Source organism: Arachis hypogaea, chromosome 7 (genome assembly GCF_003086295.3).
Source record: "Arachis hypogaea cultivar Tifrunner chromosome 7, arahy.Tifrunner.gnm2.J5K5, whole genome shotgun sequence".
Taxonomy (NCBI): domain Eukaryota; kingdom Viridiplantae; phylum Streptophyta; class Magnoliopsida; order Fabales; family Fabaceae; genus Arachis; species Arachis hypogaea.
Window position 1 is genome coordinate 69,768,576 of NC_092042.1, and position 16,927 is coordinate 69,785,502.

The 16,927-nt window shown below is 39.0% G+C and overlaps 1 non-coding gene across 1 annotated transcript; it reads right to left on the reverse strand.

Moving 5' to 3' along the window:
• Window positions 1–281: 281 nt before the first annotated feature.
• LOC112704529 (small nucleolar RNA R71) lies at window positions 282–389 on the reverse strand. The gene has a single exon (XR_003155150.1). It is a non-coding gene; the product is annotated as a small nucleolar RNA R71 (small nucleolar RNA).
• Window positions 390–16,927: the final 16,538 nt, after the last annotated feature.

Sequence of the window (16,927 nt, forward strand, 5' to 3'; positions counted from 1 at the left end):
AGCTAAAACCTCAGCTCATCACTTTGGTGCAAAATAATTGCTCATTTGGAGGAGGTGCTCAAGAAGACCCTAACCAACACTTGACTACCTTCTTGAGGATTTGTGACACAGTGAAGACAAATGGAGTCCACCCAGATGTCTATAGGTTGCTCTTGTTCCCCTTTTCACTCAAGGACAAGGCAACAAAGTGGCTTGAATCCTTCCCAAAAGAAAGCCTGACAGACTAGGAGGAGGTAGTGAACAAGTTTTTAGCAAGATTTTATCCTCCTCAAAAGATTAACAGGCTAAGAACTGAGGTGCAGACTTTTAGGCAGCAAGATGGTGAGACACTCTATGAAGCATGGGAGAGATTCAAAGACTTGACAAGGAGATGCCCACCAGAGATGTTTAATGAGTGGGTTCAACTCCACATCTTCTATGAAGGTCTTTCCTATGAGTCAAAAAAGGTTGTAGATCATTCATCAGGAGGTTCTTTGAACAAGAAGAAAACTGTTGAAGAAGCCATAGATGTCATTGAAACAGTTGCTGAGAATGACTACTTCTATGCCTCTGAAAGAAGCAACACTAGAGGAGTAATGGAGCTGAACCACATGGATGCACTGTTAGCCCAAAATAAGATGATCACCAAGCAGCTAGCAGATCTTACCAAGAAGGTGGAAGAGAACCAAGTTGCAGCAGCCATCACCTCATCACCAACTCATGAAGGAGTAAACATAGGAGAAGAAGGTGACTGGGAGCAAGCCAACTATATGGGAAATTCACCTAGACAAGTCCATGATCCATACTCCAAAACATACAATTCTGGATGGAGAAATCACCCCAACTTCGGATGGGGAAACCAACAAGACCAAGGACAAGATCTGAGACGTTCCAACTTCAACTCCAACAACAATGCCACTCATCAAAACACCTCTCAGAGATATTACCAACATCCATCTAGCCAACATTCTCAATCACCTAATCTCAACCCACCATCATCCACAGATGATAGGCTTTCAAAGATTGAGGGTCTACTCCAAGTACTATGCAAAGATATTCAAGATAGTAAAGAATTTCGAGAAGAAGTGCAATCTAACATGCAGAATCAAGATGCTGCCATCAAGAAACTGGAAACACAGATTGAATTCTTATTCAAACAAACCCCTGGGCACAACAATTGCAGCAATATTAACTCAATACCAAGGGAAGAATGTCAGGCCATCACCCTCAGAAGTGGGAAGGAACTGAAGGAGACCCACAAGAAACCACCAGAGAAGGAATTGGATGAAGAAAACAAGGGACATGAGAAGTCTCACACCTCAATCCCCAAGTCATATCAAGAAGGGGAAGTACCCAATCCATGCCTCTCAAAGGTCCTATACCCACAGCAGTTGCAATTAAAGAAGAAGGGAGAGGACAACCAATTCTCAAGATTCTTGGAGATCTTCAAGAAATTACAAATAAACATACCCTTTGCTGAAGCAATCGAGCAAATGCCACTCTATGCCAAGTTCTTGAAGGAGTTGATGACCAAAAAGAGAAGCTGGAAGAATAATGAGACTGTGGTACTTACAGAAGAATGCAGCGCCATCATCCAACACAAATTGCCTCAAAAATTGAAGGATCCTGGGAGTTTCCAAATCCCCTGTATCATTGAAGAAATCACTGTGGAAAAGGCCTTATGTGATCTAGGAGCCAGCATAAACCTAATGTCTCTAGCAATGATGAAAAAGATGAAGATTGAAGAAGTCAAACCAACAAGAATGGCCCTCCAACTAGCAGACAGGTCATTCAAATTTCCCCATGGGGTAGTAGAAGACTTGTTGGTGAAGGTGGGAGACTTCATTTTCCTAGCAGATTTCGTAGTACTAGACATGGAAGAAGGAGCTAAGACCTCCATCATCCTGGGGAGGCCATTTTTAGCCACTGCTGAAGCCATTATTAATGTCCAAAAGGGAGAACTTGTCCTCAGATTACACGAGGAGAAAATGACATTCAATGTGTTTAAGGCCATGAGATACCCACATGACTTATTGGGAGAATGTATGAGGCTGGACTTAGTAGAAGCTTTGGTACAAGAAACTCTTAAAGAAGAGCTTGAAGCATCAACAGAAGAAGAGTTAGCAATAAGCGAAGAAGCTGCAGCCGCTGAAATACATGTTCAAAGTGGGCTAGAAGAGAAGGAGGAAAGAAAAGAAGCACCCAAATTGGAGCTTAAGGCACTGCCAACCACTCTTAAGTATGCATACTTGGGAGAAAATAAAAGCTATCCAGTAATCATAAATTCAGCTCTCAGCCAACAACAAGAGGAAGAATTGCTTCAAGTCTTACGACGGCATAAAGATGCGATTGGATGGACACTTGCTGACTTAAAGGGAATCAGTTCAGCCATATGCATGCATAAAATACTTTTAGAAGAAGGTGCCAGACCTTCCATTCATCCCCAAAGAAGGTTAAATCTAGCAATGAAAGAAGTAGTGCAGAAAGAAGTCATGAAGTTGTGGTAGGGAGGAGTAATCTATCCAATCTCAGACAGTCAATGGGTCAGTCCAGTTCAGGTGGTTCCCAAGAAAGGGGGAATCACTGTGGTACCCAACGAAAGGAATGAGCTAATCCCTACAAGAACCATTACCGGCTGGAGAATGTGTATTGACTACAGGAAACTTAATGAGGCCACAAGAAAGGATCATTTCCCACTTCCCTTCATGGACCAAATGTTGGAAAGACTTGCGGGACATGCATATTATTGTTTTCTAGATGGGTATTCAGGATACAACCAAATAGTGTTTGATCCAAGAGACCAAGAGAAAACATCATTCACTTGCCCATATGGAGTGTTTGCCTATAGGCGCATGCCATTCGGGCTATGTAATGCACCCGCAACCTTCCAACGCTGCATGCTCTCCATCTTCTCAGATATGATAGAGAAGTTCATTGAAGTTTTCATGGATGACTTCTCAGTATTTGGAGATTCCTTCCCTAGTTGCCTAACCCATCTTGCCTTGGTATTGAAAAAATGTCAAGAAACCAACTTAGTCTTGAACTGGGAAAAATGTTACTTCATGGTGACAGAGGGAATAGTTCTTGGCCATAAAGTTTCTAATCAAGGCATTGAGGTAGACAGAGCTAAGGTGGAGCTAATTGAAAAGTTACCTCCACCCAGTGATGTCAAGGCAATTAGGAGTTTTTTGGGGCATGCTGGCTTTTATAGAAGGTTTATTAAAGATTTTTCAAAGATAGCCAAGCCCTTAAGCAATCTCCTAATGTCTGATACACCATTTAATTTTGATGAGAAATGCATGCAAGCATTTGAAAACTTGAAAAAGAAATTGTCCTCTGCCCCTATCATTTCCCCACCTGATTGGAACTTACTTGATGTGTGATGCATCTGATTTTGCACTTGGGGCCGTGTTAGGGCAGAGGAAAGATAATTTAGTCCATGTGATATACTATGCTAGCAAAGTCCTCAATGATGCTCAAAGAAACTATACCACTACTGAAAAGGAGTTGCTAACAATAGTTTTTGCATGTGACAAGTTCAGATCATATCTCATTGGTGCTAAAGTGATTATTTTCATGGATCATACAGCACTTAAATATTTATTTGCCAAGCAAGAACCAAAACTAAGACTAATAAGATGGATCTTATTGTTGCAAGAATTCAATATTGAAATCAGAGACAAGAAAGGAGTGGAGAACAAGGTAGCAAATCACTTATCCATAATCCATCATGAGGAAGGTGGAACACATGATACAAGTGTGAACGAGCTCTTCCCTGATGAGCAATTGATGACAATTCACAAAGCACCATGGTTTGCAGACATTGCCAACTTCAAGGCAACCGGTGTTCTACCTCCCGGGATCAATAAACATTAAAAAAGAAAGCTCATAAATGATGCAAAATATTTGGTCTGGGATGAGCCATATCTCTTCAAGAAGTGTTCAGATGGAATCCTTAGAAGATGCGTCTCGGAAGAAGAAGGACGAGAGGTCCTATGGAATTTCCACGGATCATGCTATGGAGGCCATTTTGGAGGGGACAGAACTGCAGCAAAGGTGTTACAAAGTGGATTCTTTTGGCCCACCCTTTTTAAGGATGCTAAAGAACTAGTAAAGAGCTGCAATGAATGCCAAAGATCTGGAAACTTGCCCAAAGGAAATGCGATGCCACAAAATTTCATCCTGGAACTGGAACTGTTTGATGTATGGGGAATCGATTTCATGGGACCATTCCCAACCTCATACTCTAACAAGTACATCTTGGTAGCAGTGGATTACGTTTCCAAGTGGGTAGAGGATTGCCACTCCAACGAATGATAACAAGATGGTCATGAACTTCCTCAGGAAGAACATCTTTAGCCGTTTTGGAGTCCCCAGAGCACTTATCAGTGACGGAGGGAGTCATTTTTGTAACAGACCACTAGAAGCTCTCCTCCTACAATATGGGGTAAAACATAAGGTTGCCACACCTTATCATCCCCAAACAAGTGGCCAAATTGAGATATCCAACCGAGAGCTAAAAAGAATTTTGGAAAAGACTGTAGGTGCATCAAGAAAGGATTGGGTGAAGAAGCTAGATGATGCTCTTTGGGCATACCGAACAGCATTCAAAACACCAATTGGAATGTCCACATATCAACTGGTGTATGGGAAAGCATGTCATTTACCGCTGGAGCTGGAACACAAAGCTCTCTGGGCTCTCAAGATACTGAATTTTGACAGCATTACTGCTGGTGCAAAGAGGATCTTGCAGCTGCAAGAGATAGAGGAATTTAGATCACAAGCCTATGAAAATGCCAAGATTTATAAAGAAAAAGAAAAGAGAAGGCATGACATGCATATTGCACCCAGGAGTTTCGAAAAGGGGTAACAAGTACTCCTCTACAATTCCAAATTGAGACTGTTCCCAGGAAAACTCAAATCAAGGTGGTCCGGACCTTTTCTTGTCACAAAAGTCTCGCCATATGGACACATAGAAATCATGGATGAAAGTTCAGAGAGGACTTTCACTGTGAACGGACAAAGGCTGAAGCATTATATGGGCAATATGGGGGAAAACCCCAGAGTAAAGTATCATCTCAAGTAATGGAGAAATCGTTGAGCTAGCAACGCTAAAAGAGCGCTCTGTTGGGAGGCAACCCAACCTGAGGAACCTTATGAGGAAATGGTGCACCTTCATCCAAGGAGGTAAAGTAGCAAAGACCATGGACGATGACAAAAAGGAGGACAACTAGAAACCATCACTCGAAGGTTGTATTGTTACTTAATTCTGGAAGTTCAATTGCACCTTATATTAATAATTGCTCGTTAGTTGGAACCTTTTCAATTCTGTCTTTAATTCTTCTTTGCTTAGGTCTATGTTATTGAGCCTAATGTCTTGAATGCTCACTGTCATCTTGCCTACTTGTATGCTTGTCTCTTTAAGTTAATCAAAAAAAAAAGAAAATGTTATGGAAAGAACAAGAACGGAGTCATTGTGTGAAGTGCATTCTAAGTGTTTGTGGTAGGATGATTAGTAAGCTAAGTTGGTTCACCAAGAAAGGAAAGAAAGCAACTATCCATCCTAAGTCATAAATTTGAGACAGATTCCTTGAGGCTAGCTAAATAATAAGATCCCAACAAGTAAAGATAAAGAGTAGTACAAGTGGAAATAAGAAAGGGAACACAAAAAGGAACAATGCTAGGCACCAAGGGTAGTGAAACTGAGGCATGTGTCTGTGGTGTTTATGTACAAGGGATCTACTTGGATGAATAAGCTCCTAGGGGTGCCTTATCACTTGGTAACTTAGATTAACTAATCCGGGATTATCAGCTGAAAGTCCACTATCAAGAGTAACCCTTGTTACAGAGCACTTAGTAACCCAAAGAGGTGCTGGACACCAAGGTCTCAAGAAAGAAAGAATGACAAACCATGTGCCTGTGGTGTGTATGTATGAGGGAAAGAGACTTGAGGGAGTAAGTCCTTAGGGGTGTCTTAACACCTAGCACCTTAAAACCAACTGGTTTGGGAGTGTTGGCAGAAAACTTATCATAAAAAGTCGCCCTCTTACAGAGCATTAGCCGAAAGAAAAATGTAATAAGCTTAAAGAGAAGGATCAATAAGAAAGAAGCCTCAAGGGATGCAATCAAGAGAGTGACTAGGGATGTGATAAAGGCTTGAAACCTAAAAAGAAAGAACCTAAGTTGCTATGCATGAAACTCCATGAACCATGAATGCTATTCCCATCTTTTCTTCTTGTTCTTTTATTTCATTTTGCTTATGCTTTAGTACTTGCTTAGGGACAAGCAAGCTTTAAGTTTGGTGTTGTGATGCCAGGGCATCTAGGATAGTTTCACTGACCTTTTCTTTACTGTTTTAGGGTAGTTTCATGCATTTTTCCTAGTAAACAAGGCAAGTTTTGGGTGGAAATACACTTACACCTTCATTCAAGAAACTATTGTGATTTTTGCATGATTTCATGAGATTTTTGCTAGAATTACATGATATTTTAGTGATGCTTGATCTCATGATTTAGGCTAGAGCTTTGATGCACTTTAATTGCTTGATTTCAGGACAAATGAAGCATGGAAGAATCACGTTAGCATTCACGTTAACTTAGTTAACGTGACTACTAACGTGGGATGGCAATTGACTTGCAACGTTAATGAGAAAAGTGATCACCAATAACGCCTGCGAAGCCATTTCATAGCCTACGTTAAGAGCCATATTAACTAAGTTAACGTGGTACTTAACGTAGAAGGAAAGGAGGACTCCATGTTAATGAGAAACGTGAACTCCAATAATGTTTCTCCTCAACGTTAGTGGTAAAAGTGAACACCACTAACGTTGGGAAACTAGGCAATGCCCCACGTTAAGAGTCACGTTAACTAAGTTAACGTGAACTCTAACGTGGATAAGGATCAACAATGCCAACGTTAGTGACACTCACTTTTGTCACTAACATTGAATCATTTTCATTGCCTACGTTAACTCTCACGTTAAGATTGTTAACGTGAAAGTTAACGTGGAGTGGGGTTCAAGGAGCCAACGTTAGTGACACTCACTTTTATCACTAACGTTGGAAGATGACTTCATTACTACGTTAAGAGCCACGTTAACTTAGTTAACGTGGACTCTAACATAGGGGATTAAGGCAAATGGAGCGTTAGTGACAAAGGTGAGTGTCACTAACGCTCTCGAAGGTGATAGGTGCCCACGTTAAGAGCTACGTTAGCTAAGCTAACGTAAGACCTAACGTGGGAGGAAAAAGGCAAGCAACATTAATGGGAAAAGTGATTCCCATTAACGTTTGCGAAAAGGGGCACAAGTCAACGTTAATGGGAAAAGTGAGTCCCATTAACGTTAGCCAAGAATTGAGAAGGAACGTTAGAAGTCACGTTAAGACTTCTAACGTAGAGAATAACGTGGGCATATGAGGGTGGAACGTTAGTGGAAAAGGTGAATGCCACTAACGTTCTCGCACCCAGAAATGTATTCCACGATTAATCTCACTAAGTGCCTGAGCCTAATTCATATTTCTCTGCAAGCTGGGCCCACTAAAGATGAGAATTGCTTCAACTCAAGGTCCAAAGCCCACATCCAAGACTTGAAGAACTCACTAGAAGATCATGAAGAGTAGTATATATAGGAGTAGTTTTGAACTAGTACAGGACTTTTTGGCACTTTTAGAGAACTACTCTCTGCATATTTACTTTTATGTACTTCTATCATGAATTCTTCTTTTCTACCATTTTTTATTCCTAGAGCTATGAACAACTAAACCCCTTTCATTGGGTTAGGGAGCTCTGCTGTAATTTGATGGATCAATATTAATTTTCATTCTTCTTCTTCTATCTTTTCTCTTGATTTTACTAGAAAGCTTTCAATCTTAATTCAATTGGTTAGTTATCTTGGAAAAGAAACTCTCCATAATTGGATCTCTTTGGAACCTTGGAAGAGGAATGAAGAGATCATGCTAGAATTGCTTTCTCATGCTGGACTAATTTGGGTTGAGATGGATATGTGACTATAATCCCTCAATACTTGAATTGGGAAATGTATGTGGTATAATCAGTGACCATACTTCATCTCTTCTCATGAGCAATTGACCAAGGAATTGGCTATTGACCAAGAATTGAGAGATTGAATTACCAAGGAATTGGAATTCAATCACTTAAGATTGCCAAGGAGATCAATGAATGCATTGATTGAGGAAGAGATGAGAATGAAATTGATCCGGAGAATTGCAACATCTCCTAAACCCAATGATTCCCCCATTTCTGATCTTACCCATTCTCTTTAGTTTCTGTCATTTACTTTTATGAGCACTACCCCAATTCCCCATTTAAGATTCTGCACTTAATTTTCTGCTATTTACTTTCTAGTCATTTAAATTTCTGCATCTCAATCTAAATTCTATTTAGCTCAACTAGCATATTCTTCTAACTAAAGTTGCTTGACCAATCAATCCTTGTGGGATTCGACCTCACTCTATAGTGAGTTTTTACTTGACGATAATTCGGTATACTTGCCGAAGGAAAATTTGTTGAGAGACAAGTTTCCATGCATCAAGATGAAGGTCAGATTCCTCAGTCCCGTCCTCACTTGCATCTCCCAGATCCTTCTCCAAATTCTCTAACATCAAATTGACCATGTCCTTGCATCTCATCCAAGCTCTTTCACTTTCATATGCCAATTTGCATGCCGCCTTGTGAGATTGGAACATGAATTCTGCCATGGTTGAAAATTCGGTAAGAATTTCTTTGATGGACTCAGTTGCTTTGGATGACTCACGTCGGCTCTCATAGTCACTCTCCGAAGCCATGGATTTCTTGCTCTCGGTTCCTTTAGTAGCACCACCACCTTTGACCATTGACACTTTGTTTTCTACTACCTCATTCAAAAGATCAACTTTAAAAAATTCAAAGATACTGGTTAAGAACATACCATACGGCAGATTTGCCTTTTTAGTGCTTTTTACCGAGTCCCATATATGGCAGATCATAAGATAACCGAAAGAAATAGGAGTAGAGGTAACAAGTGCAAATAAGATGAGAGAGTCAGAATATGTTACTCTATTGTGAGAGCCACTTTGAGAAGTCAAGATGTGGGTGATAATCCTGTGAAGTAATGAATTGGTGGGACCAAAGGCCTTGTGGGTAGGAGTAGTTCCATCCAAGCCTGAGAGATTCTCACATATGTGTTGAAGAACAACTTTATAGGTGACGCCGACTTATGAGTCCCACCTTTCGGCCATGTATGCTCTTGGCCCTTCTTCTTTATAGCCCAAGGCTGTTCCAATGGTGGCAGTGTCAAGAGTGATGTGAACTTTCTTTATATATGAGTGGATGGCACCATCAATGAGTCTCATGTTGGCATAGAATTGTCAGACCAGGCCAGGGTAAACCGATTTTTGAATGTGGAGTAATGGAGTCCATTGAAGCAATTCAAACAGAGGAGACACATTTATTCCTTTATTGGAGAGATTGTCAAGGTTGACAAGGTAGGTTTGACAGAGATGACACCTTTCCAAAACATCTTTATGGAACTCAAATGAGGCGCGGGAATTGAATCTGGCAGGGTCATAGTGAGAATGGGATTTGCTTAACTTGTTCTTGAATTCCATGGATTCCAAGTTGGCAGGTTCGGTGGTGTCATGCAGTGGAAAACCGTCTGCCTTCTGAGTACTCTTTCCAGGAGTAGCCTCCTTGGGTGGTGAATGTGGTGGTGATGGAATGGAGGATGTTTGTGATTCTTCTTCTTCTTCCTCAGGTTCTTTTCCCTTCTTCCTTCTTGAAGAAGTTTTCTTGGCTATGACTTTTCTTCTCATGGTGTCTGTGTGTTTGGAGGGAGGTGAGGGTGATGATGATGTGGTGGAATGAATGTGTATATGAGTATGAGATTGAGGCGTGGACAGTTTTTGAGAGAGAAAAATCCGTTCGCTTTTCCTAGGGGCGGTTTTCTTTTTCATGGTAATGAGAATGGAGGAGTGGAATATGAGGAGGTTGGGTAGGAACCGAATGGAGTGAGGGAGGAGGGAAGATAGGAAGCATTTGGATTGGAGAGAGAAGGTGAGAGAAGTTAATAACCATTAAGAGCACGGTTAATAACCAAGAGATTTCCAAGCATTTGAAAAAGTGGTTTCCTTAAATCAAGGGATTAGTTGAAAGAAAAGATTTGATTTGACACTATGCCTCTTTCAACTAGATTTGATGAGACAACAAAGGTTTTAATTTTCAAAAAAAATGAGAAACTAACAAAACGGTCATGGTAGGGTCAAAGAGATTTTGTGGGGGCCATGAAAAATAAATTCTGCACAGCCTCCCCCTTGATCACAGCCTCTCCAACATGCTTTTATTTTTGTCTTGTCCATTCCTATGAGACAAAACTGAACAGGATCAAAATTTCACAAATTGTCAACAAAAACAAGATCAATCATCCCCAAACTTTTTCTTAATAAACAAAATCTGTCTTCACAGAAGGGTTTTGTAAAAATGTCAGCAAGTTGTACTTCAGATTTTACAAATTGAATATCAATAGTACCCTTTTGCACATGTTCTCTAATAAAGTGATATTTGATCTCAATGTGCTTTGTTCTTGAGTGTAAAACATGATTTTTTGAAATATTTATAGCACTTATGTTATCACAAAATAATGGTATACTATTGATTTTTAATTTGTAATCTTCCAACTGCATTTTTAACCAAATTAATTGTGAGCAACATGCAGAGGCGGATATGTATTCAGCTTCAGCTGTGAATAGAGCTACTGTGGCTTGTTTTTTGCTTGACCACATATTGAGTGAGCTTCCAAGGAAGCAACACATGCCGGAGGTGCTCCTTCTATCCACTCTATCTCTCGCATAATCTGCATCACAAAACCCTACTGCACAAAAATCATCATATTTTGGATACCATAAGCCATAATCACTAGTTCTCTTAATATATCTAATGATACGCTTAACGGCCAAAAGATGGGATTCCTTTGGGTGAGATTGAAACCTTGAGCATACACCCACACTTTGAACAATGTCTGGTCTAGAAGATGCAAGATACATGAGTGATCCTATCATACCTCTATACCTTGTTTCATCCACATCTTTTCCATTATCATCTTTTTCAAGCTTAGTGTTTGGATGCATTGGAGTTCCTATTGGTTTGGAATTTTCTAGGCCAAATTTCTTGATTAATTCTTTAGCATACTTTCCTTGGTGAATAAAAGTACCACTAGGAGTTTGTTTAATTTGAAGGCCAAGAAAGAAAGTTAGCTCTCCCATTAAACTCATCTCAAACCCACTAGTCATGAGTTTTCCAAACTCTTCACACAAGGACTCATTGGCCGATCCAAACACAATATCATCCACATAAACTTGAACTAGAAGTATATCATCATTAGATGCTTTAATAAATAAAGTTGTGTCAGTGGTACCCCTTTGAAATTTATTTTCCAATAGGAAGGCACTAAGCCTTTCATACCAAGCTCTTGGAGCTTGCCTAAGGCCATAAAGGGCCTTTGATAATTTAAAAACATGATTTGGAAAATCTTTATGTTCGAAACCGGGGGGTTGAGCCACATACACTTCTCTATCAATAAAGCCATTAAGGAAAGCACATTTAACATCCATTTGAAACATTTTGAAACCTTTATGGGCGACATAGGCAAGAAGCAATCTAATTGCTTCCATTCTAGCCACCAGAGCAAAAGACTCATCAAAATCTATACCCTCTTATTGATCGTAACCTTGGGCCACTAATCTAGCCTTGTTACGAACAACTTGTCCATCCTCACCAAGTTTATTTTTAAAAACCCACTTAGTACCCGTAACTTTCTTACCATCCGAATGAGGTACTAGTGTCCAAACCTCATTCTTGTCAAATTGAGCAAGCTCCTCTTGCATGGCTTTCACCCATGATGGATCTTCAAGAGCTTGTTTGACATTGTTGGGCACCATTTGTTACAAGAGTGTAAAGTTGCTTGGTTCGGATTGTCTTTTGGTTGAGGATCTTGTTGTTACTCCTTGAGTGGGGTCACCAATGATGAAGTCATGAGGATAACCCCTCATGGACTTCCATTCTCTAGGCTTCCTTTGTGGTGTTAAGCTTTGATGAGTTTCTGTTGGTCTCACTGTTTCAGTTTCTTATGCTGTCTCAAGAGACAAAATTGAAATGTCTTCTCCATTCTAACGAGACAAAACTGGACTGGCAGATTCTTCATTTTGGCAGATTTGGGATTTTCTTTACTTGTTCCAACTTCTTCACAATTTGAATCATTATCTATCACAGTACTGGGAATTAAATTAGAATAATAAAAAGTAACATGTATGGATTCCTCTATGGTTCTATGATCTTTGAGATAAATCCTATAGGCCTTGCTAGTGGTAGAGTATCCAACAAACATTCCTTCATAAGATTTTGGATCAAACTTGCCAAGATTTTCTTTGTTGTTAAGCACAAAACATTTGCATCCAAAAACATGAAAGTACTTAAGATTTGGAGGGGTTCCTTTCCCTAGCTCATAAGGAGTTCTTTTCAACCCTTTTCTAATTATTGTCCTATTCAAAATATAGTATGATGTATTTACAGCTTCAGCCCATAGAAATTTAGGAACCTCATTCTCACATAACATAGCCCTAGTCATTTCTTGAAGCCTTCTATTCCTTCTTTCAACAACACCATTTTGTTGAGGTGTTCTAGGACATGAGAAATTATGAGTAATTCCAAAGTCATCACAGAATTTTTCAAAATATTGATTTTCAAATTCTTTTCCGTGATCACTTCTCAATTGGGCCACTTTTAAATCTTTTTCATTTTGAATTTTCTTGCAAAGAGTTGAGAAAGCATGGAAAGCATCATTTTTATGAGCAAGAAAAAGTACCCAACCAAATCTAGAGTAATCATCTACCACTACCAAACCATAGTGTTTACCTCCTAGACTTTGAGTTCTTGTTGGACCAAATAGATCAATGTGTAACATCTCTAATGGCCTTTTGATTGAAATTCCATCTTTTGGTTTAAAAGATGATTTCTCTTATTTGCCTAATTGACAAGCATCACAAGTAAGATCCTTATCAAATTTGAGTTTAAGAATTCCTCTAACCAGATTTTTCTTTCTATGCCATAGCCATTTTTCAGATTCAAGAGAAGTGAAACATGTTACATTTTGTTCCTTCAAGTCCTCAAGAGTTAATCCATACACATTGTTACATCTTTTAGCTCAAAAAGAATATCCCCAGTTTTTCACTAACAACCAAACACACAAACTTTCTAAAAATAACTTCAAAACCTAAGTCACACAATTGGCTTACACTAAGTAAATTATGTTTCAAACCATTTACAAGAAGAACATCATTTATAAAAGATGAAAAGCTTTTCCCAACTTTTTCCAACGGCCACTATCTTTCCTTTACCATCATCACCGAAAGTGACAAGTCCTCCATCATATTCATCAAGCTTTATAAAGAAGGTTGTCTTTCCGGTCATATGCCTAGAGCATCCGCTGTCCATGTACTACATATTTTCCTTCCTCTTGGATGCTAGGCATACCTACAAAATGAGCTCAAGTGACCTTAGGTATCCAAATCTTCTTGGATCCTTTCACGTTAAACCATCTCCTATGTCCCAAATCATTGTAATAAAAAATAAATTTGTAAACTTTATCACCAATCATTCTTTCACCAAAAAAACACTGAACGGGAAAATGACCGTTTCGGTTGCATAGCCTACAAAACCTTGGAGTTGCTGTTTTGTTAAAGTAGGTGGGATCTTGAAACCTTGTGTCATTAGAGGAAGAAGCTCTATTTTTAAAAGAAGATTTATTATCAGTTTTATAAAACCCCAAACCAGCTTTATCAAAGAGTGGTTTTTGACTAGCCAATATTTGATTTAAATTTTCATAACTTTAAGTAAACTTGGCTAAGTCATTTTCAAGACTTTTAACCTTTTTCAGTAACTCTTCATTTTCCTTGAAACAGTTTACATATGCAACTACTGAATGATTATTTTTGCAACTTCTAAGTTGAGCTTTCAACTGCTTATTTTCTTCCACAAGATCACAAGCAGTTTCGGCCTCCTTTAGCTTTTCTTTGAGAAAATTATTTTCAGCTTTAAGAATGGTAATTTGTTGTTCAAGATCTTGATTATCAAGCAGAAAAAATCTTATTTTCAGCTTCATTGTCAGGGTTTTGAAAGAATACCTGATCTATATGATTTGCCATGAGACAAGGCTGTGACTTGGTTTCAGATTCTTCATCACTGTCTGAGTCATTTTTTAAGTCTTCCCATGATGCCATCAGACCCTTCTTCTTCCCCCCTTTTGTCTTCTCTTCCTTTTTTAACTTGGGACAATCAGATTTGAAGTGCCTCATTTCCTTGCAGTTGTAACAAGTTACTTTGCTAAGGTCTTTCTTCATTTTCCTTAAGCTTCCGCTTTTGCCTTTGAACTTCACCATTTTCCTGAATTTTTTGGCAAACAACACAAATTCATTTTCAGAGGAGTTATCACTGAATTCATCATCCAGGGGGTTAGTCACAGAAGAAAAAGCAATTCTTTTCTTTTTTGAATCTTTTTTCAAATAAGTATTTTCAAAAGCAAGAAGGTTTCCTCTCAAATCATCCAATGTCATAGAATCAAGACTACTGCTCTCAGAAATAATTAAAGCTTTTGTTTCCCACTCTTTAGTGAGACATCTCAACATTCTTCTCACAAGCACAAAATCAAAATGTGTTATTCCCATAGCATCCAAGCCAACAATGATGGTGTTGAACCGTTCGAACAGTTCATCAATGGATTCTCCTTCCTTCATTGCAAACATTTCATATTCCCTGTTTAACATGTCTATCCGAGTCTTCTTTACAATGGTGGTTCCTTCATGAGTGATTTGTAATTTGTCCCAGATTTCCTTTGCCGTTGTGCATCGTGATACCCGTCGGTACTCCTCGAAGCTGATAGCACAGTTGAGCAGATTTACAGCTTTAGCATTTAGCTCAACCTTCTTTCTATCTTCCTCGGTCCAGCTAGCTTCTGGTTTAAGTGTGACAACTCTTTCAGCACTTGTGTTGGTTGGAAATTGAGGACCTTCTAGGATGACCTTCCAAAGCCTGTAGTCTACTGCTTGCACAAAGATCTTCATTCTCTCGTTCCAATAGGTATAGTTTTTCCCATTGAAAATAGGAGGTTTGTTGCTTGACTGTCCTTCTGTAAGATTGTAGGACACCAGATTTGAGCCACTACTTTCTGCCATGTAGATCTTTTCTCCAAGCTGCAAAGCTTGATCTCTTTGAGACCAAGCTCTTATACCAATTGATGGTTTCAGTGGCTAAGAGAAGGAGTGGTTGAATTTTAGACCCATTTTTTGCTTGATTACACTTTCTGGTCTTTGAGGAGACTTTTCTGTTTTTGTCTCATCCCTAGCCACGAGACTTTTATTTTTATCTCGTCGTTTGGCACGAGATATTTTTGGTTTTAGCTCCTGTGTAGCAGAAACAGAATGGAGTAATAGAGAGAGAAAATTACACTTATATATCCTAGTTCAGCTGCTAAGTGCAATGCAGCCTACATCCAGTCTCCATCACAATAATGATAGAATTTCACTATAATCATCCAGATTACAAACTGTAAAGTGCTAACCCAACTTACAAGGGGATTTCCACAGAATCATGAAACACAACACAGATGTACAAAGGAACTCTAAGGACATCTATGGCTTTTTCTTTTAATTTTGCACTCTCTGCCTTTTTCCGCTCTATGGCTTTTTCATACAAACCTCACTGTTTTCCTTTTTCCATGAGACTCAAGACATGACAAAATTAAACAGAAAAATACAAAATAGAATACTTTGAAGGAGAAGAAGACATCTGTGCCTTGCACTCTCAAACTTTCTCCTTGAATCAAATTGTGACTGTTCACCCCTTTTATAGAGAGGAGAAGCCTTCACAGTTGAAACAAAAACCAAGCTTAACTTCTTTTCCTTCACACATAACCGGTTCGGCCAAAGAGAGAGAAGAGGTAACTCATGCAAAACCCAACATGAAAATACCTCTAGTCCTTCCTTGATCATCATCCTACACCAATCCGAGCGCTCCATCCTTGGCTTGCTTTCCAAGATGAACTTCTGGCCCTTGATGCTTCATGATGATGATGGCTTCATCTGCTCCAATCTCTGCCTCTTCCATCACTTCACCACTCTAGCTACTTTCTGTGGTGGTTAAGCAGAATCAGAGACAAGCCAACTCTCCAAGGATCTACTCCTTGCTGGCCGAATCTTCTTCTTTCTTTATGGGTATGAAGAGCTCGAGATTACCTCACCAAATCTTACTATTTTTGGTGTATATCTCAGCCACAGCATGTTTTATGTTTTCTTTCTCTTGCCATCGTTGTGATGGTCTTTGTTGAGTGTTCTTCATCTCTTCAGTGTCTAGACATAGCCTCCATGCTTTCTCTGTAATGATATGACCGAAGGTAGAAGAAAGATGAGAGAGAGGAGAGAGAAATTTGAACTCTAGCTAATGGTTAATGATAAAGTAAAATTAAAGTTCAACTTCCCTTGCATAAGGTAGCGTGTAAAGCTACTGAAGCCATCAAATCAATTACTCTCTCTCATTTATGTTTTCAATGCTAGCAAATTAAATTTGAAATTCATCCCACAATAAGAAATGGAATCCGTTGGAAGCCACAAGGCAAATGATAACATTTGCTTTCCTGATGGATTATTTTTCGGATCATGCATTGGAGCTACATAGCAAAATCTTGGGCTTGTAACAATAATAGATCAATTTGGCCCATTTAATATCACAACAATTCAGCCATACTTTTTTTATCATTTTTGAATCAAAGCTAAATTAGAAATAAAATCACACTTGGGCTTGTAGCAATTTTATTTTATTTTCGGCCCAATTATAAAACCTGCAACACAAAATTATTAATTAACATATGTTAAATGAAAATCAAATTAATAATTTTGTAATTAATTAT